Source organism: Salvelinus alpinus, chromosome 2, assembly GCF_045679555.1.
Source record: "Salvelinus alpinus chromosome 2, SLU_Salpinus.1, whole genome shotgun sequence".
NCBI classification, from domain to species: Eukaryota; Metazoa; Chordata; class Actinopteri; order Salmoniformes; family Salmonidae; genus Salvelinus; species Salvelinus alpinus.
This window is the reverse complement of record NC_092087.1, coordinates 14,412,297-14,430,178: the sequence shown is the minus strand read 5'-3', so window position 1 is coordinate 14,430,178 and position 17,882 is coordinate 14,412,297.

Sequence of the window (17,882 nt, the reverse complement as noted above, 5' to 3'; positions counted from 1 at the left end):
CGCTGCTGTTGGAGCTGGCCCTGCTGCTGTTGGAGCTGGCCCTGCTGTTGTTGGAGCTGGCCCTGCTGCTGTTGGAGCTGGCCCTGCTGCTGTTGGAGCTGGCCCTGCTGCTGTTGGAGCTGGCCCTGCTGCTGTTGGAGCTGGCCATCGCTGCTGTCCACTGGCTGGTCCTGGGAGCCGACCAGCCCTTCTTCCAGGTCTCCTTCTACGAGCGGTGTGGTCAACATGCTGACCACGCCGCTCGCGTTGCAAAATAAATGTACACATGCATGTTATTCAATCATTGCACCCACACTGCTCGTGCGCGCCAACGAGCCTCTGTCTTGCCAAGTGCTATAATAGAAGTCAGTTCTATTTGTTGACGCTGAACGTGGTGCAAGTCCTGCCTCTCCCATCTCCTCATTGGTTTATAGAAGCAGATACCCACGTGCCATCTCTGTATTGGTTATACCCACATGGATGATTAAAAGATGAACTGAGGTCGGTCGGTCGTCGTGGTAGTACCATGAAAGTTAGATGCCATTTGCCAAATAAAGTCCACAGAAGAAAAAGCCTGGAATGAGGAGAGATGACTAGAAACGATTCGGTTGACCGTTTTATGTGTGGATTAATTGTCGGAGTAGAGGACCTTGTGTATTTCAGGTAAAATAACAACTCAGTGTTTATCTCCCAGGACAAATTAGCTAGCAACAGCAAGCTAGCTAAATAGGACAAATTAGCTAGCAAGTGCAAGCTAACTAGCTAAATTGCCATACATTTTTAATGCTTTTCGACCTGTCCCCAAATTAATGTAATTGGTTCAGGGTTTGTTTTGATATTTTAACCTGCGTGTCGTGATCGTGTTTAGTGTAGGGGGACAAAATAAATGTATGCACACGCGCATCCGGTCTGGGCATGGTGTAAGGGTGAGTAATTCAGCATCAGAGTGCCCTGCAGGACAAGAGATCCTGTGACATGGCCAGTTTCAAATGGACAAAACAACTGGGGACAATGCACAGTTCCCCTCTTAACCTGTACAGAAGGCTTTTATTTCGTAAACGTGTTGGAGGAGACGATCAGATCGCTGACTGGTGCACTGTCCCAAAGGAAGAGATTTGGATGCATTTGCTTGTTTTATGCAGTGTTTAGAAACCATTGATTTATCAAGTCACTTGCTCTAATCATTATTTATGAAATTAACACATTTTATGGTAAACAATCAATGCACACTTATATAAAGATTCACAATATCTGATAAGATCAAGTTGTTTGGGTACTTGCACTTCATTAAGAAGATAACACTTTTAATGTATCTACCTTGTAATTAAATGTACTGTAAAATGAAGACCAGTGCAACCATTGCTGCATATGCAAATATAATATGCAATTTTAAAAAGAACAGAACTGTAACCCCGTCATGCTTTTGTCAGGGGTTCAGTTTAATGCAAATAATGATGGAAAAATACAGAATTATTTTTAAACAATTGTATATTACATTCCTAAATTAATGATGAAAAAATACTGAATATGTTTTTTTATATATATATTACACTCCTAAATTAATGATGTAAAAAGACTAAGTGATATATGTTTTATATATACAGTACCAGTCCAAAGTTTGAACACTGTGATGTCTGCTTCCAACTCACACTCTCAAACACGTAGATACCCTGAACGCAGCTCACTTTCCAGATCCCAATCACCTGAATTCTGATCACCTGTTCACACACCTGTATGTCATTATCACACACTTTTAGTTCAGTTCTTTGCACCGCATCATTGTGAGGTATTGGTTCTTTTGTGACACACTTCTATTTGGAGCTCTCTTTTTACTGTAATTTTATCCTCCCGTGTGTGATAGTTTTTGCCTGCCTCACTAACGATGCATTTTGTCTATTCCCTGCCTGTACCTTAGTCTATCGGATTTCCTGTTATCAACCTATTGCCTGATCTCCCGGACGACGTTACTAGCTTTTTCCCTGCCTGTACTGTTGCCTTTTTGGACCCACCTTCTGCTGCCCCTGGACCCAGCTACCTGCCTCCTGTGGTCCATTACAAATAAACACCTGCTGCGCCCTGCTCTTGAAACAGCTCTCTGTCTCCCATCGTGTTCATCACAGACACACCTACTCATTCAAGGGTTTTTCTTTATTTTTACTATTTTCTACATTGTAGAATATTGAAGACAAAAAAACAATGAAATAGCACATATGGAATCATGTAATAACCAAAAACGTTAACAAATCCAAATATATTTTATATTTGAGATTCTTCAAAGTAGCCACCCTTTGCCTCAATGACAGCTTTGCACACTTGGCATTCTCTCAACCAGCTTTATGGGATAGTCACCTGGATTGCAGGAGTGCCTTCATAAAAGTTTAATTTGTGGAATTTCTTTCCTTCATAATGGGTTTGAGTCAATCAGTTTTGTTGTGACAAGGTAGGGGTGGTATAAAGAAGATATCCCTATTTGGTAAAAGACCAATCCCATATTATGTCAAGAACAGCTCAAATAGCGAAGAGAAACGACAGTCCATCGTTATTTTAAGACTTGAAGTTCAGTCAATACGGATAATGTCAAGAACTTTGAAAGTTTCTTCAAGTACAGTTACAAAAAACATCAAGCGCGTTGATGAAACTGGCTCTCATGAGAACTGCTAAAAGAAAGTAAGACCCAGCATTACCTCTGCTGCAGAGGAAACGTTCATTAGAGTTACCAGCCTCATAAATTTCAGCCCAAATAAATGCTTCACAGAGTTCAAGTAACAGACACATCTTAACATCAACTGTTCAGAGGAGACTGCTTGAATCAGGCCTTCATGGTCGAATTGCTGCAATGACACCAATAATAAGAAGAGACTTGCTAGGGCCAAGAAACACGAGCAGTGGAAATTAGACCTGTGGAAATCTGATAATGGGCATAATGCCAACCCAGAGATGGCGCTAGTGGGGCACCTATCTAGGATATATAAACAGGTGCGTTATGAGTGTCTGATTAAGATGTCGTGACTTGTAACATGTAATGCCTGAGTAAAGGATTATGCTTGAACTTTACCAAACTCTCCGATGTGAGTTATTCCCATACACATAAAAACATGGTGTCAGAGCTATGAACCCAAAGCCAAGCGCTACGGAAAAGAGGATAGGGTATGTGGATAATATAATCGCTGTCGGATAAACGCAAACAAGTGGAAAAGATGAGCAAGGACGAAAAGCCTGCAATGTCTCTCAGTCAAATTCCGGTGCCTAGCGCCATGGACATGAAAGGCAATTTGTATCAAAACCTGTTGTTTTTCCGTCATCAGTGGGAGAATTATGAAATCGTTACAGGCTTAGATTAAAAAGATCTGCATGTGCGATTAGCAACACTGCTCAGTGTTATTGAAAGAGAGTGCCATATGATTCAGCCTCACCTAGAAAATCCTTGATGTTTTACAAAGACATTTTAAACACACTCGTAATGTGATTTATGAAACACGTGAACAAACTCAAGCAGATACGTCTGGTCAATATGTTGTGAGGCTGTGTCAATTGTCTGATTCATGTGATTTCAGGTAAATGAGAGATGAAATGATCAGAGACAGACTTGTGATTGGCTGTAAAGATAACAGACTAAGAGCAAGTATGCTGCGCAAACCACAATTTATGCTAACTAAAGCCATAGATATATGCAGAGCAAGCAAACAGACGCAGGTCCAATTAAAAAAGATGAACACGGTTCCTGAACAGGAAAATACTAAAAATGGGTGCAGAAAAATACTAAAGATGGGTGCATGTACTGTGGATCAACACACGCAAGAGTCAAATACCCAGCATATGGGGTTATATGCAAATTCTGCGGAAAGAATAACCATTTTGTTAGTGTTCAGACAAATACAAAGTAAGCCTGTCAATCATGCTAGAACAGGATACATGCAGTGATCATAATGATGATGAAGAAGCGGGCATGCTATACATGACAGAAGTGGCAAAGATAAATGGTTTACAAACTTAAAGCGTGCCCCACTGACATGTGATAACTGTGATTATGATCCAAGCAGCACTATCAAACGCCAGCTAGACAGTGGCTCAACTGTTAATATACTTGGCTACAGAGACTTTATGCAAGTAATGCAGGATGGAGATGCAAAGCCACAACCAAGCATGGCAAGGCTAAGGCTGTACGATGGCTCGGTTAATACACCAGTAGGGGAGTGTGAACTACAAGCCAATCATGATGGGGAAACATATGTGCTAAAGTTCCAAGTGGTGAAAACTTTGCAAAAGCCTCTCCTTTCAGCAGAAACGTGTGAAAAGCTTAAGTTGCTACTGCTCAACCACCAACATGTTGTTCATCATGTCAGCACTAAAGAAAAACCAAAGGTCCCATCAGACTTGAACACCTCCGAGGCAATACTGAAACAGTTTGAGGATGTTTTTGAAGGGATGGGTGCTCTGCTAGGTGAGCTCCACCTAGTGGTGGATGAGTCTGTCAGACCAGTTCAACAGCTTCTCCGCAGAACCCCCATTCCACTCAAGGAAAATATACTAAAGGCTGTTGATTCAATGGAGGAACAGGATGTCATTACGAAGGTCACCAAACCTACTAAGTGGATAAGCAACATGGTTGTAGTGGAAAAGTCTGGAAAAATAAGAGTCTGCCTCGATCCAAGTGCCCTAAACAAAGCCTTATGTAGGGCACATTACCACATTCCTACCATTGAAGAGGTACTGCCAAGCTTGGAGAAAGTTACAATATTTTCGCTTATGGATGCAAGAAATGGGTACTGGCAGGTACGTTTGAATGAAGAGAGTAGTTACCTCACCATATTTTGGACAACTAATGGTAGATACCGGTGGACAAGGTTACCTTTTGGAGTGAAACCAGCTGCAGAGGAATATCAGCTCAGGCAACATGATGTACTTCAGGGACTGCCAGGAATAAGTGTCCTAGCCAGGAATAAGTGTCCTAGCCAGGAATAAGTGTCCTAGCCAGGAATAAGTGTCCTAGCCAGGAATAAGTGTCCTAGCCAGGAATAAGCATCATAGCTGATGACTTCCTGATATACGGCTGTGGTGCTACAATGGAAGAAGCAGTGCAGGACCATGACCACAACCTGACTCAGCTCTTACAAAGAGAAAGGGAGATGAATGTAAAGCTGAATGAAGACAAAGTTAAGCTCAGGCTCACAAGTATTACATACATGGGACATATTTTGACACCTGAAGCCAGACCCCAAGAAGATGGAGCCAGTACAGCAAATGCAGCCACCTACAGACGCAAAAGCAGTGCAGCGACTGCTTGGTTTTGTAAATTACGTAGCCAAATTCTTACCTCACCTGTCTGACGTATGTGAGTGTAGGGGGTAGGGTCCCAAAAACCCTCCCCATTATTGATTAAGGGAACCTTAAGATTCATATGTTTTGCTGCAGGCCTTAAAAATAGATACTCTGTGTCTAAAACTCTGCCACTATACGTTGCACAAGCCATCTATGTTAGTCTTTGTGGTTATGCTCTAGCTGTTGCAAGAACGTGCCTGCAGGCTAGGTGTGAGTCAGACCAGAACTAGGCAAAGAGCTGAGAAGTAAACACTGTCTGGTTTTGACATTTTGATCTTGTGTGACAGTGGACAATGCTAACGAATTCAGAGAAGCTACTGTACTAGGTTACCTCATAAGGTAACCTCAGCTTATTGCTGCACATATACACTGACGTAGATGATCTCACCATCAGGGAAGTGATCACAGGTATATAATCAGCTGCACCCTTTGGTTGGTTGCAGAACTTACTCTGAAACATACGTGCTGTGTTTCCGTTGTCAACTTCTGTCTGCAATTGCATTAATAAAGGTTTGATTGATTCACTTAAAGAAGATATTGTCTGATTGCTGATTTCACCAATAAGCCAATGATTGACCTGGAACAAGGAACCTACCCCGACATGAGCCATTGCGTCGGCTGACCAATAAAGATGTGCTGTGGGCATGGCTTCCTCAACATGATGATGCATTGGAGAAAATCAAGAAATTGGTAAACAACCAAACCAATACTGAGGAACTATGACCTCTCTGAGGAAGTGACCCTACAATGTGATGCAAGTGACAAAGGTCTAGGGGCAGTGTTCCTGCAGAAGGCGCAGCCCATTGCACTTGCTTCAAGGACATTGACACTCATGGATCAAGGATATGCCCAAATTGAAAAGGAGTGCCGAGCCATAGTGTTCGTCTGTGACCGTTTTGATCAATACCTTCATGGTAGGGACTTTATCACAGCGCACACTGATCACAAGCCGCTTGAGGTTATCTTTTTTTTTAACTATTCTGTCTGCCCCGAAGCGACTTCAAAGGATAATGCTAAAGCTTCAGCGTTATCAACTACAGGTAGTATACAAGAAAGGAGTAGAGCTTCACATTGCAGATTTCTTGTCTACAGCAGCACTACCAACAACCAGTCAGCCGCAATATCGGTCAAATGAGACTGCATATCCTCTACAGGCTGAGGTTGAAGATATGAACCATGCTACTGATCAAAACATCTCCCCGCAGACACGGGATACTATTAAAGCTCATTCAGAAGAGGACAAGACTTCAGACATCAGTCTTTTTTCCTGAGAGGCTGGCCGGACACAAGAAAGAGTACGCCCATCCTGGTAAGGGACTACTGGACATACAGAGACGAACTCACAATGCAGGAAGAGGTCGTCTACAAAAGTTACAGGGTGGTAGTGCCAGAAACTCTTTGCCCGATGATTCTCTCTCGTATCCATGCAGGGCACTGGCCAAAGTCAGTCTCAGGAAAGCTAGTGACTCAGTATTCTGGCCCAACATGACCCAATAAATCAAACATTTTGTGGCTGTGTGCAGCATATGTAATGCTACTCTACGAAAGCAGCAAAAGGAAACGCTGCACCCACATGACGTACCAGCACGTCCTTGGTCTAATGTGGGAATGGATCTGTTCACAGTCAAGAACGTTCCTTTTCTGATTGTAGTGGACTACTATTCTGATTTTTGGGAGGTGGAGAAAGTGATTGACACAACAGCCGATTGCATCATCGACTGTTGTACGCAGCAGTTTAGCAGATATGGCATACCTGACAGTGGTGTAGTTACGAATAATGGGCCCCATTTCACGAGTCAAGACTTTGCTTTGTTTGCAAAAGCCTGGGAGTTCCATCATGTGACCTCCTCACCCTACCACAGTCAGAGTAATGGTAAGGCGGAGTCTGCAGTGAAAATAGCAAAGACTCTCATCACAGGCATGAAGGAAGGCACAGATGTGTGGCAAGCCATTTTGGCGTGGAGAAATTCTCTCACAGAGGGTTTCGGCAGCAGTCCTGTACAGCGCTTAATGTCTAGACACACCCACTCTCTGTTGCCAACACTCCCAAGCTCCTCGCACTAAAGGTCATTAGGGATGTTCAGGTACACAAGCGTGCATTTCAGGACAAGTCAAAACATTACTATGACCAGCATGCAAAAACTCTGACAGCTTGGCCTTGTTTTATTATAGGCAGAGTGCTCCTGTCACCTCACGCCAGGGATGCCACATGGAGTCTTGGCACATGCATAGGGCACATCAGCGCAAGGTCATATGAAGTGGAAGTAAAGGGCAGAAAGTATTGAAGGAACCGGAAGGACATACGCCCAGTTCAGGAGAACATAGGGCACAGGAGGGCCACAAGGGAAGACTGTGAACATCCTCTGGATGGTGTGGGCAGGACACAAAATGAGGAGATGAGGTAGACCCCACCAGGGCATGTTATCTCTGCAGACAACAATTTCAGGAGGCTGTGGAAGAGGAAGGAGAGGCCCTGAGGCTCCCAGAGGTTCCCAACATCCCAGAGGTGCCAGAAGAGGCCCTGAGGCTCCCAACAACACAGAGGTGCCAGGAGAGGCCCTGAGGCTCCCAGAGGTTCCCAACAACACAGAGGTGCCAGGAGAGGCCCTGAGGCTCCCAGAGGTTCCCAACAACACAGAGGTGCCAGGAGAGGCCCTGAGGCTCCCAGAGGTTCCCAAAAACCCAGAGGTGCCAGGAGAGGCCCTGAGGTTCCCAAAAACCCAGAGGTGCCAGGAGAGGCCCTGAGGCTCCCAGAGGTTCCCAAAAACCCAGAGGTGCCAGGAGAGGCCCTGAGGCTCCCAGAGGTTCCCAACATCCCAGAGGTGCCAAATATGCTACCAGTGCGACACACTAGGACAAGGGATAACATAAGACCATGTACCTTAAGAGATGGACAATTCATTTTTTTTCTTACAAAAAACATGTTGATAATATAAATAAGAATTTTCACTGTGGTATTAAAATGGCATGAAGTGCACAAACTAATTATATATGAAAAGGCGGATGATTAAGATAATGGGCATAATGCCAATCCAGAGATGGCGCTAGTGGGGCACCTATCTAGGATATATAAACAGGTGCATTATGAGTGTGAACGATTATGCTTGCATTTTACCAAACTCTCCGACGTGAGTTATTCACATACACATAATAACACTTTAGTCTGAGTCCAAATGTGAGATTTTTGGTTGCAACCACCGTGTATTTGTGAGACGCAGAGTAGGTGAATGGATGATCTCTGCATGTGTAGTTCCCACCGTGAAACATGGAGGATGAGGTGTGATGCTGTGGGGGTGATTTGATGGGGACACTGTCTGTGATTTATTTAGAATTCAAAGCACACTTAACCAGCATGGCTACCACAGGATTCTGCAGGGATACGCCATCCCATCTGGTTTGCGCTTAGTAGGACTACCATTTTGTTTTTCAACAGGACAATGACCCAACACACCTCCAGGCTGTGTAAGGCCTATTGGACCAAGAAGGAGAGTGATGAAGTGATGCATCAGATGTCCTGGCCTCCACAATCACCCAACCTCAAGCCAATTGAGATAGTTTGGGATGAGTTGGACCACAGAGTGAAGGAAAAGCAGCCAACAGGTGCTCAGCACATGTGGGAACTCCTTCAAGACTGTGACCTAAATGTAAATTCAGAGTCATGCATCTGCATTGCTTGCTGTTTGGGGTTTTAGGCTGGGTTTCCGTATTGCACTTTTGTGACATCTGCTCCCTTCATGCAGTATGAAGATCTCTCCATTTCTACATGTGCCTCTTGTTCACCACTAGAGAGCAATGTTGCACATGTACAGTAGCCAACAGATATTGACCATCTGTGGATTGCAATCACGTTCAAATCTAAACAAATTGGGAATGTAAGGTGATCCATATTTCAAATATGAACCATGTGATGTATCCTATCTGTGGTGTAGTCTTTGGACGAAATGCACTTAAACAGGACATTTAAATGTCAAGTGAAATCTAGATTATGAAGTTTGTACATTCACTTCCATTATTTAAAGTATTTGTTGTCTGCCCTTCTTTACATTGTCATTGGGTTTTGATTATAATGTAATAGTAATGTAGCCTAGGTCTACTGCTGACTTTTGGAAACTGCAAACTGTTAGTCTGTATCGAAAGCATGATGAATGACAGAAGTGCTGTGACTTCAATACAAAAGTAAAACTCTGCTCTAACGAATCTTTAAACATGCCTGAACATCAACACCTAATTGCATCCAAGGGTTCACCAAAGTGGGAAATGAATGCTTGGTGCAGATTGCCAAGAGTAGGTTGGACACCACCAAAAGCTGTAACTTTGACTGTGTTGCCAAGCTATGCCAATACCCATGGGTGTGGTGCTTGTTGTTTCTGTCGACACCAGTGCATTTTTACAATGATGATGAGTGGCCAATTTAATTAAACAGTCTTGGTATTTTCCCAGGGTATTCTTACAGCTATTGTTCATCAAAATGGAGTATGTTTAATCAACTGCCCTAAATAAATAAGAGTCATTAGACAAATTTAGTTATCTACAACTTTGGCAAATAGGTTCACCATATTCAATAATTGGCAGAGTGCTTTTTAAAACACTCAGTGAAGGCTAAAATGGGATGTTGTTCATTTGGATATGATTACTCCTGTCTGAATTCTTTCTCTCACGCATGCCTCATAAAAGTTTTTCTCACTGTGTTGATAGCAGTCATGTTGTTGTCTGTCTCACTGTGATAACAGCAGTCATGTTGTTGTCTGTCTCACTGTGATGACAGCATTCATGTTGTTGTCTGTCTCACTGTGATGACAGCAGTCATGTTGTTGTCTGTCTCACTGTGATAATAGCAGTCATGTTGTTGTCTGTCTCACTGTGATGACAGCATTCATGTTGTTGTCTGTCTCACTGTGATAACAGCAGTCATGTTGTTGTCTGTCTCACTGTGATGACAGCAGTCATGTTGTTGTCTGTCTCACTGTGATGACAGCAGTCATGTTGTTGTCTGTCTTACTGTGATGATAGCAGTCATGTTGTTGTCTGTCTCACTGTGATGACAGCAGTCCTGTTGTTGTCTGTCTCACTGTGATGACAGCAGTCATGTTGTTGTCTGTCTCACTGTGATGACAGCAGTCATGTTGTTGTCTGTCTCACTGTGATGATAGCAGTCATGTTGTTGTCTGTCTCACTGTGATGACAGCTGTCATGTTGTTGTCTGTCTCACTGTGATGACAGCATTCATGTTGTTGTCTGTCTCACTGTGATGATAGCAGTCATGTTGTTGTCTGTCTCACTGTGATGACAGCAGTCATGTTGTTGTCTGTCTCACTGTGATGACAGCAGTCATGTTGTTGTCTGTCTTACTGTGATGATAGCAGTCATGTTGTTGTCTGTCTCACTGTGATGACAGCAGTCCTGTTGTTGTCTGTCTCACTGTGATGACAGCAGTCATGTTGTTGTCTGTCTCACTGTGATGACAGCAGTCATGTTGTTGTCTGTCTCACTGTGATGATAGCAGTCATGTTGTTGTCTGTCTCACTGTGATGACAGCTGTCATGTTGTTGTCTGTCTCACTGTGATGACAGCATTCATGTTGTTGTCTGTCTCACTGTGATGATAGCAGTCATGTTGTTGTCTGTCTCACTGTGATGACAGCAGTCATGTTGTTGTCTGTCTCACTGTGATGACAGCAGTCATAATGTTGTCTGTCTCACTGTGATGATAGCAGTCATGTTGTTGTCTGTCTCACTGTGATGACAGCAGTCATGTTGTTGTCTGTCTCACTGTGATGACAGCAGTCATGTTGTTATATACAAATACAATCAGTGGGAATAGGGGCCAGGTGTGCACAATGAAACTTCCAGAGGGATCCGTGACAGTTGTCTATCTCACCTCTATAATAGCAGTCCAGTTGTTGTCTATCTCACCTCTATAATAGCAGTCCAGTTGTTGTCTATGTCTCCTTTATAATAGCAGTCCAGTTGTTTTCTATCTCACCTTTATAATAGCAGTCCAGTTGTTGTCTATCTCACCTTTATAATAGCAGTCCAGTTGTTGTCTATGTCTCCTTTATAATAGCAGTCCAGTTGTTGTCTATCTCACCTTTATAATAGCAGTCCAGTTGTTGTCTATCTCACCTTTATAATAGCAGTCCAGTTGTTGTCTATCTCACCTTTATAATAGCAGTCCAGTTGTTGTCTATCTCTCCTTTATAATAGCAGTCCAGTTGTTGTCTATCTCACCTTTATAATAGCAGTCCAGTTGTTGTCTATCTCTCCTTTATAATAGCACTCCAGTTGTTGTCTATCTCACCTTTATAATAGCAGTCCAGTTGTTGTCTATCTCTCCTTTATAATAGCAGTCCAGTTGTTGTCTATCTCCTTTATAATAGCAGTCCAGTTGTTGTCTATCTCCTTTATAATAGCAGTCCAGTTGTTGTCTATCTCACCTTTATAATAGCAGTCCAGTTGTTGTCTATCTCACCTTTATAATAGCAGTCCAGTTGTTGTCTATCTCACCTTTATAATAGCAGTCCAGTTGTTGTCTATCTCTCCTTTATAATAGCAGTCCAGTTGTTGTCTATCTCTCCTTTATAATAGCAGTCCAGTTGTTGTCTATCTCTCCTTTATAATAGCACTCCAGTTGTTGTCTATCTCACCTTTATAATAGCAGTCCAGTTGTTGTCTATCTCTCCTTTATAATAGCAGTCCAGTTGTTGTCTATCTCTCCTTTATAATAGCAGTCCAGTTGTTGTCTATCTCTCCTTTATAATAGCAGTCCAGTTGTTGTCTATCTCTCCTTTATAATAGCAGTCCAGTTGTTGTCTATCTCTCCTTTATAATAGCACTCCAGTTGTTGTCTATCTCACCTTTATAATAGCAGTCCAGTTGTTTCACTGAGGCTTCGTTAGAAATGTGTCACAGGCTTGAGAGAGAGTGAATAATACAGTACAGAATGTTCACTTCATGAACATCTTGAGGGTCAAAAAGGTGAAGGGTTGTCACAGTACAAGCAGGTGTGTGAAAAGGCATAATTGTTTTTTATTATTTTTAACTAGGCAAGTCAGTTAAGAACAAATTCTTATTTACAATGGCGGCCTCCCGGGGAACAGTGGGTTAACTGCCTTGTTCAGGGGCAAAATTACAGATTTCTTTACCTTGTCAGCTCAGGGATTCAATCCAGCAACCTTTCAATTACTGGCCCAACGCTCTAACCACTTGGCTACCTGCCATGGTGACTCAACTGTCTAGCCTCTGGTCTGGTGTGGAAATCACAGTTTGTCATTGTCACACCCTGGCCTTAGTATTCTTTGTTTTCTTTATTATTTTAGTTAGGTCAGGGTGTGACATGGGGAATGTATGTGTTTTTGTAGTGTCTATGGTTTAGGGGGTTAAATAGAGTAGATGGGTTTGTTTTTAGTATAGGTGTCTAGCTGTGTCTATGGTTGCCTGAATGGTTCTCAATCAGAGACAGATGTCATTAATTGTCTCTGATTGGGAGCCATATTTAAGGCAGCCATAGGCACTAGGTTAATGTGGGTAATTGTCTATGTTGTACGTTTGTAGCCTGTGTGTGCACTTACGTCATTAGCTTCACGATTCGTTTGTTGTTTTGTTTCAGTTTGTTATAGTGTTTGTTGCGTGTTTTTTTCCTTTCTCTACAATAAAAGAGAATGTATTTTGCACACGCTGCGCCTTGGTCCACTTTCTCTCAGCAAGACGATCGTGACAGAATTACCCACCAAACCCGGACCAAGCAGCGTGTAAAGCGGCAACAGGATTTAGGGCAATGGGAGCAGGATCTGGGCTACACTACGTGGGAGGAGATCGACAGGTGGGCGATCGACCCAGAGCGAGTGCCGGAGCCCGCCTGGGATTCTCTGGCACAGTGCGAGGAGGGATACCGGCGAATGGAGGCAGCACGACGACGCGGTAGGAAGCCTGTGAGTCAACCCAAAAAATGTATTGGGGGGGGGCTAAAAGGGAGTGTGGCGAAGTCAGGTAGGAAACCTGCGCATACTCCCTGTACTTACCGTGGAGAGCGAGAGTACTGGCAGACACCGTGTTACGCAGTAGAGCGCATGGTGTCTCCTGTATGTGTGCATAGCCCGGTGTGGTACATACCAGCTCCTCGTATCTGCCGGGCTAGATTGAGTATTGAGCCAGGTGTCATGAAGCCGGCTCAACGCGTCTGGTCTCCAGTGCGTCTCCTCGGGCCGGTATACATGGCACCAGCCTTACGCATGGTGTCCCCGGTTCGCCTACATAGCCCGGTGCGGGTTATTCCACCTCCCCGCACTGGTCGAGCGACGGGGAGCATACAACCAGGTAAGGTTGGGCAGGCTCAGTGCTCAAGGGAGCCAGTACTCCTGCACGGTCCGGTATTTCCGGCGCCACCTCCCCGCCCCAGCCCAGTACCACCAGTGCCTACACCACGCACCAGGCTTCCTGTGCATCTCCAGAGTCCTGTGCGTCCTGTTGCTGCTCCCCGCACTAGCCCTGAGATGCGTGTCCTTAGCCCGGTACCTCCAGTTCCGGCACCACGCACCAGGCAAACAGTGCGCCTCAGCCGGCCAGAACTGCCCGTCTGCCAAGCACCGTCAGAGCTGCCCGTCTGCCAAGCACCGTCAGAGCTGCCCATCTGCCAAGCGCCGTCAGAGCTGCCCGTCTGCCAAGCGCCGTCAGAGCTGCCCGTCTGCCAAGCGCCGTCAGAGCTGCCCGTCTGCCAAGCGCCGTCAGAGCTGCCCGTCTGCCAAGCGCCGTCAGAGCTGCCCGTCTGCCAAGCGCCGTCTGAGCCGCCCGTCTGCCAAGCGCCGTCTGAGCCGCCCGTCTGCCCAGCGCCATCTGAGCCATCCGTCTGCCCAGCGCCATCTGAGCCATCCGTCTGCCCAGCGCCATCTGAGCCATCCGTCTGCCCAGCGCCATCTGAGCCATCCGTCTGCCCAGCGCCATCTGAGCCATCCGTCTGTCCCGAGCCGTTAGAGCCGCCCGTCTGTCCCGAGCCGTCAGAGCCGTTCGTCAGTCAGGAGCCGCTAGAGCCGCCAGTCAGCCAGGATCTGCCAGAGCCGCCAGTCAGCCAGGATCTGCCAGAGCCGCCAGTCAGCCAGGATCTGCCAGAGCCGCCAACCAGCCAGGATCTGCCAGAGCCGCCAACCAGCCAGGATCTGCCAGAGCCGCCAACCAGCCAGGATCTGCCAGAGCCGCCAGCCAGCCATGAGCAGCCAGATCCGCCAGCCAGCCATGAGCAGCCAGATCCGCCAGCCAGCCATGAGCAGTCAGATCCGCCAGCCAGCCATGAGCAGCCAGATCCGCCAGCCAGCCATGAGCAGCCAGATCCGCCAGCCAGCCATGAGCAGCCAGATCCGTCAGCCAGCCATGAGCAGCCAGATCCGCCAGCCAGCCATGAGCAGCCAGATCCGCCAGCCAGCCATGAGCAGCCAGATCCGTCAGCCAGCCATGAGCAGCCAGATCCGTCAGCCAGCCATGAGCAGCCAGATCCGTCAGCCAGCCATGAGCAGCCAGATCCGTCAGCCAGCCATGAGCAGCCAGATCCGTCAGCCAGCCATGAGCTGCCGTCTCTCAGTCCGGAGCTACCCCTCAGTCCGGAGCTACCCCTCAGTCCGGAGCTACCCCTCAGTCCGGAGCTACCCCTCAGTCCGGAGCTACCCATCCGTCCGGTGGCGCCCTCTGGAATGGTCTTCAGTCCGGGACTTGCTACAAGGGTCGCCGCTCCAGAGGCGCCACCAAAGCGGGTATTGACAATGGTGGAGTGGGGGCCTCGTCCCGCGCCCGAGCCGCCGCCATGATGGGGGCCACCCCGGACCCTCCCCTTCTGTTTCAGGTTCTGCGGCCGGAGTCCGCACCTTTGAGGGGGGGTACTGTCACACCCTGGCCTTAGTATTCTTTGTTTTCTTTATTATTTTAGTTAGGTCAGGGTGTGACATGGGGAATGTATGTGTTTTTGTAGTGTCTAGGGTGGTTGTATGGTTTAGGGGGTTAAATAGAGTAGATGGGTTTGTGTTTAGTATAGGTGTCTAGCTGTGTCTATGGTTGCCTGAATGGTTCTCAATCAGAGACAGATGTCATTAATTGTCTCTGATTGGGAGCCATATTTAAGGCAGCCATAGGCACTAGGTTAATGTGGGTAATTGTCTATGTTGTACGTTTGTAGCCTGTGTGTGCACTTACGTCATTAGCTTCACGATTCGTTTGTTGTTTTGTTTCAGTTTGTTATAGTGTTTGTTGCGTGTTTTTTTCCTTTCTCTACAATAAAAGAGAATGTATTTTGCACACGCTGCGCCTTGGTCCACTTTCTCTCAGCAAGACGATCGTGACAGTCATGGATGTTGGTATTATGATGAATGTAGTGATCACCATGGTGAATTCAGTAATTGTATTTATCAAATGTTATTATTGAGCATATTGTTATTATCACAACAACAGATCCCAGAGCCTAGTCTGGCAGCCCCCTACACCTCAAAAACACTAAAATAATATCAACATGTATATGTCTGTGTATACAGTGCCTTCAGACAGTATTCATTCCCCTTGACTTATTCCACATTTTGCTGTGTTACAGCCTGAATTCAAAGTGGATTAAATAGATGTGTTTTCTCACCCATCTACACACAATACCTTATAATGACAAAGTGAAAACATTTTAGAAATATCTCATTTACATACGTATTCACAACCCTGGGTCAATACATATTAGAATTTGGCAGCGATTACATCTGTGAGTCATTCTGGGTAAGACTCTAAGAGCTTTGCACACTTGAATTGTACAATATTTGCACATCATTATTTTTAGAATTCTTCAAGCTCTGTCAAGTTTGTTGTTGATCATTGCTAGACAGACATGTTCATGTCTTGCCATAGATTTTCAAGCTGGTTTAATTTAAAACTGTAACGAGACAACTCAAGAACATTCCATGTTGTATTGGTATGCAACTCCAGTGCATATTTATCACCACATCCTCATCGGCAGACTCGACAGCCTTGGTTTCTCTAATGATTGCCTCGCCTGGTTCACCAACTACTTCTCTGATCGAGTTCAGTGTGTCAAATCGGAGGGTCTGTTGTCCGGGCCTCTGGCAGTCTCTATGGGGGTGCCACAGGGTTCAATTCTTGGACCGACTCTCTTCTCTGTATACATCAATGATGTCGCTCTTGCTGCTGGTGATTCTCTGATCCACCTCTACGCAGACGACACTATTCTGTATACTTCTGGCCCTTCTTTTGACACTGTGTTAACAACCCTCCAGGCGAGCTTCAATGCCGTACAGCTCTCCTTCCGTGGCCTCCAATTGCTCTTAAATACAAGTAAAACTAAATGCATGCTCTTCAACCGATCGCTGCCTGCACCTGCCCGCCTGTCCAACATCACTACTTTGGACGGCTCTGACTTAGAATATGTGGACAACTACAAATACCTAGGTGTCTGGTTAGACTGTAAACTCTCCTTCCAGACTCACATCAAACATCTCCAATCCAAAGTTAAATCTAGAATTGGCTTCCTATTCCGCAACAAAGCATCCTTCACTCATGCTGCCAAACATACCCTTGTACAACTGACCATCCTACCAATCCTCGACTTCGGTGATGTCATTTACAAAATAGCCTCCAAAACCCTACTCAATAAATTGGATGCAGTCTATCACAGTGCCATCCGTTTTGTCACCAAAGCCCCATATACTACCCACCACTGCGACCTGTACACTCTCGTTGGCTGGCCCTCGCTTCATACTCGTCGCCAAACCCACTGGCTCCAGGTCATCTACAAGACCATGCTAGGTAAAGTCCACCCTTATCTCAGCCTGCTGGTCACCATAGCAGCACCTACCTGTAGCACGCGCTCCAGCAGGTATATCTCTCTGGTCACCCCCAAAACCAATTCTTCCTTTGGCCAATTCTTCCTTCCTCCTTCCAGTTCTCTGCTGCCAATGACTGGAACGAACTACAAAAATCTCTGAAACTGGAAACACTTATCTCCCTCACTAGCTTTAAGCACCAGCTGTCAGAGCAGCTCATAGATTACTGCACCTGTACATAGCCCATCTATAATTTAGCCCAAACAACTACCTCTTTACCTACTGTATTTATTTATTTATTTTGCTCCTTTGCACCCCATTATTTCTATCTCTACTTTACACTTTTTTCCACTGCAAACCAACCATTCCAGTGTTTTTTTTACTTGCTATATTGTATTTACTTCGCCACCATGGCCTTTTTTATATTTTTATTTATTTATATATATATTTTATATATTTTGTTTGCCTTCACCTCCTTTATCTCACCTCACTTGCTCACATTGTATATAGACTTATTTTTCACTGTATTATTGACTGTATGTTTGTTTTACTCCATGTGTAACTATGTGTTGTTGTATGTGTCGAACTGCTTTGCTTTATCTTGGCCAGGTCGCAATTGTAAATGAGAACGTGTTCTCAATTTGCCTACCTGGTTAAATAAAGGTGAAATAAAAATAAATAAATAAAAAATATTTGAACTTTAGGTTATTGTCCTGCTGAAAGGGGAATTTGTCTCCTAGTGTCTGGTGGAAAGCAGACTGAACCAGGTTTTCCTCTAGGATTTTGCCTG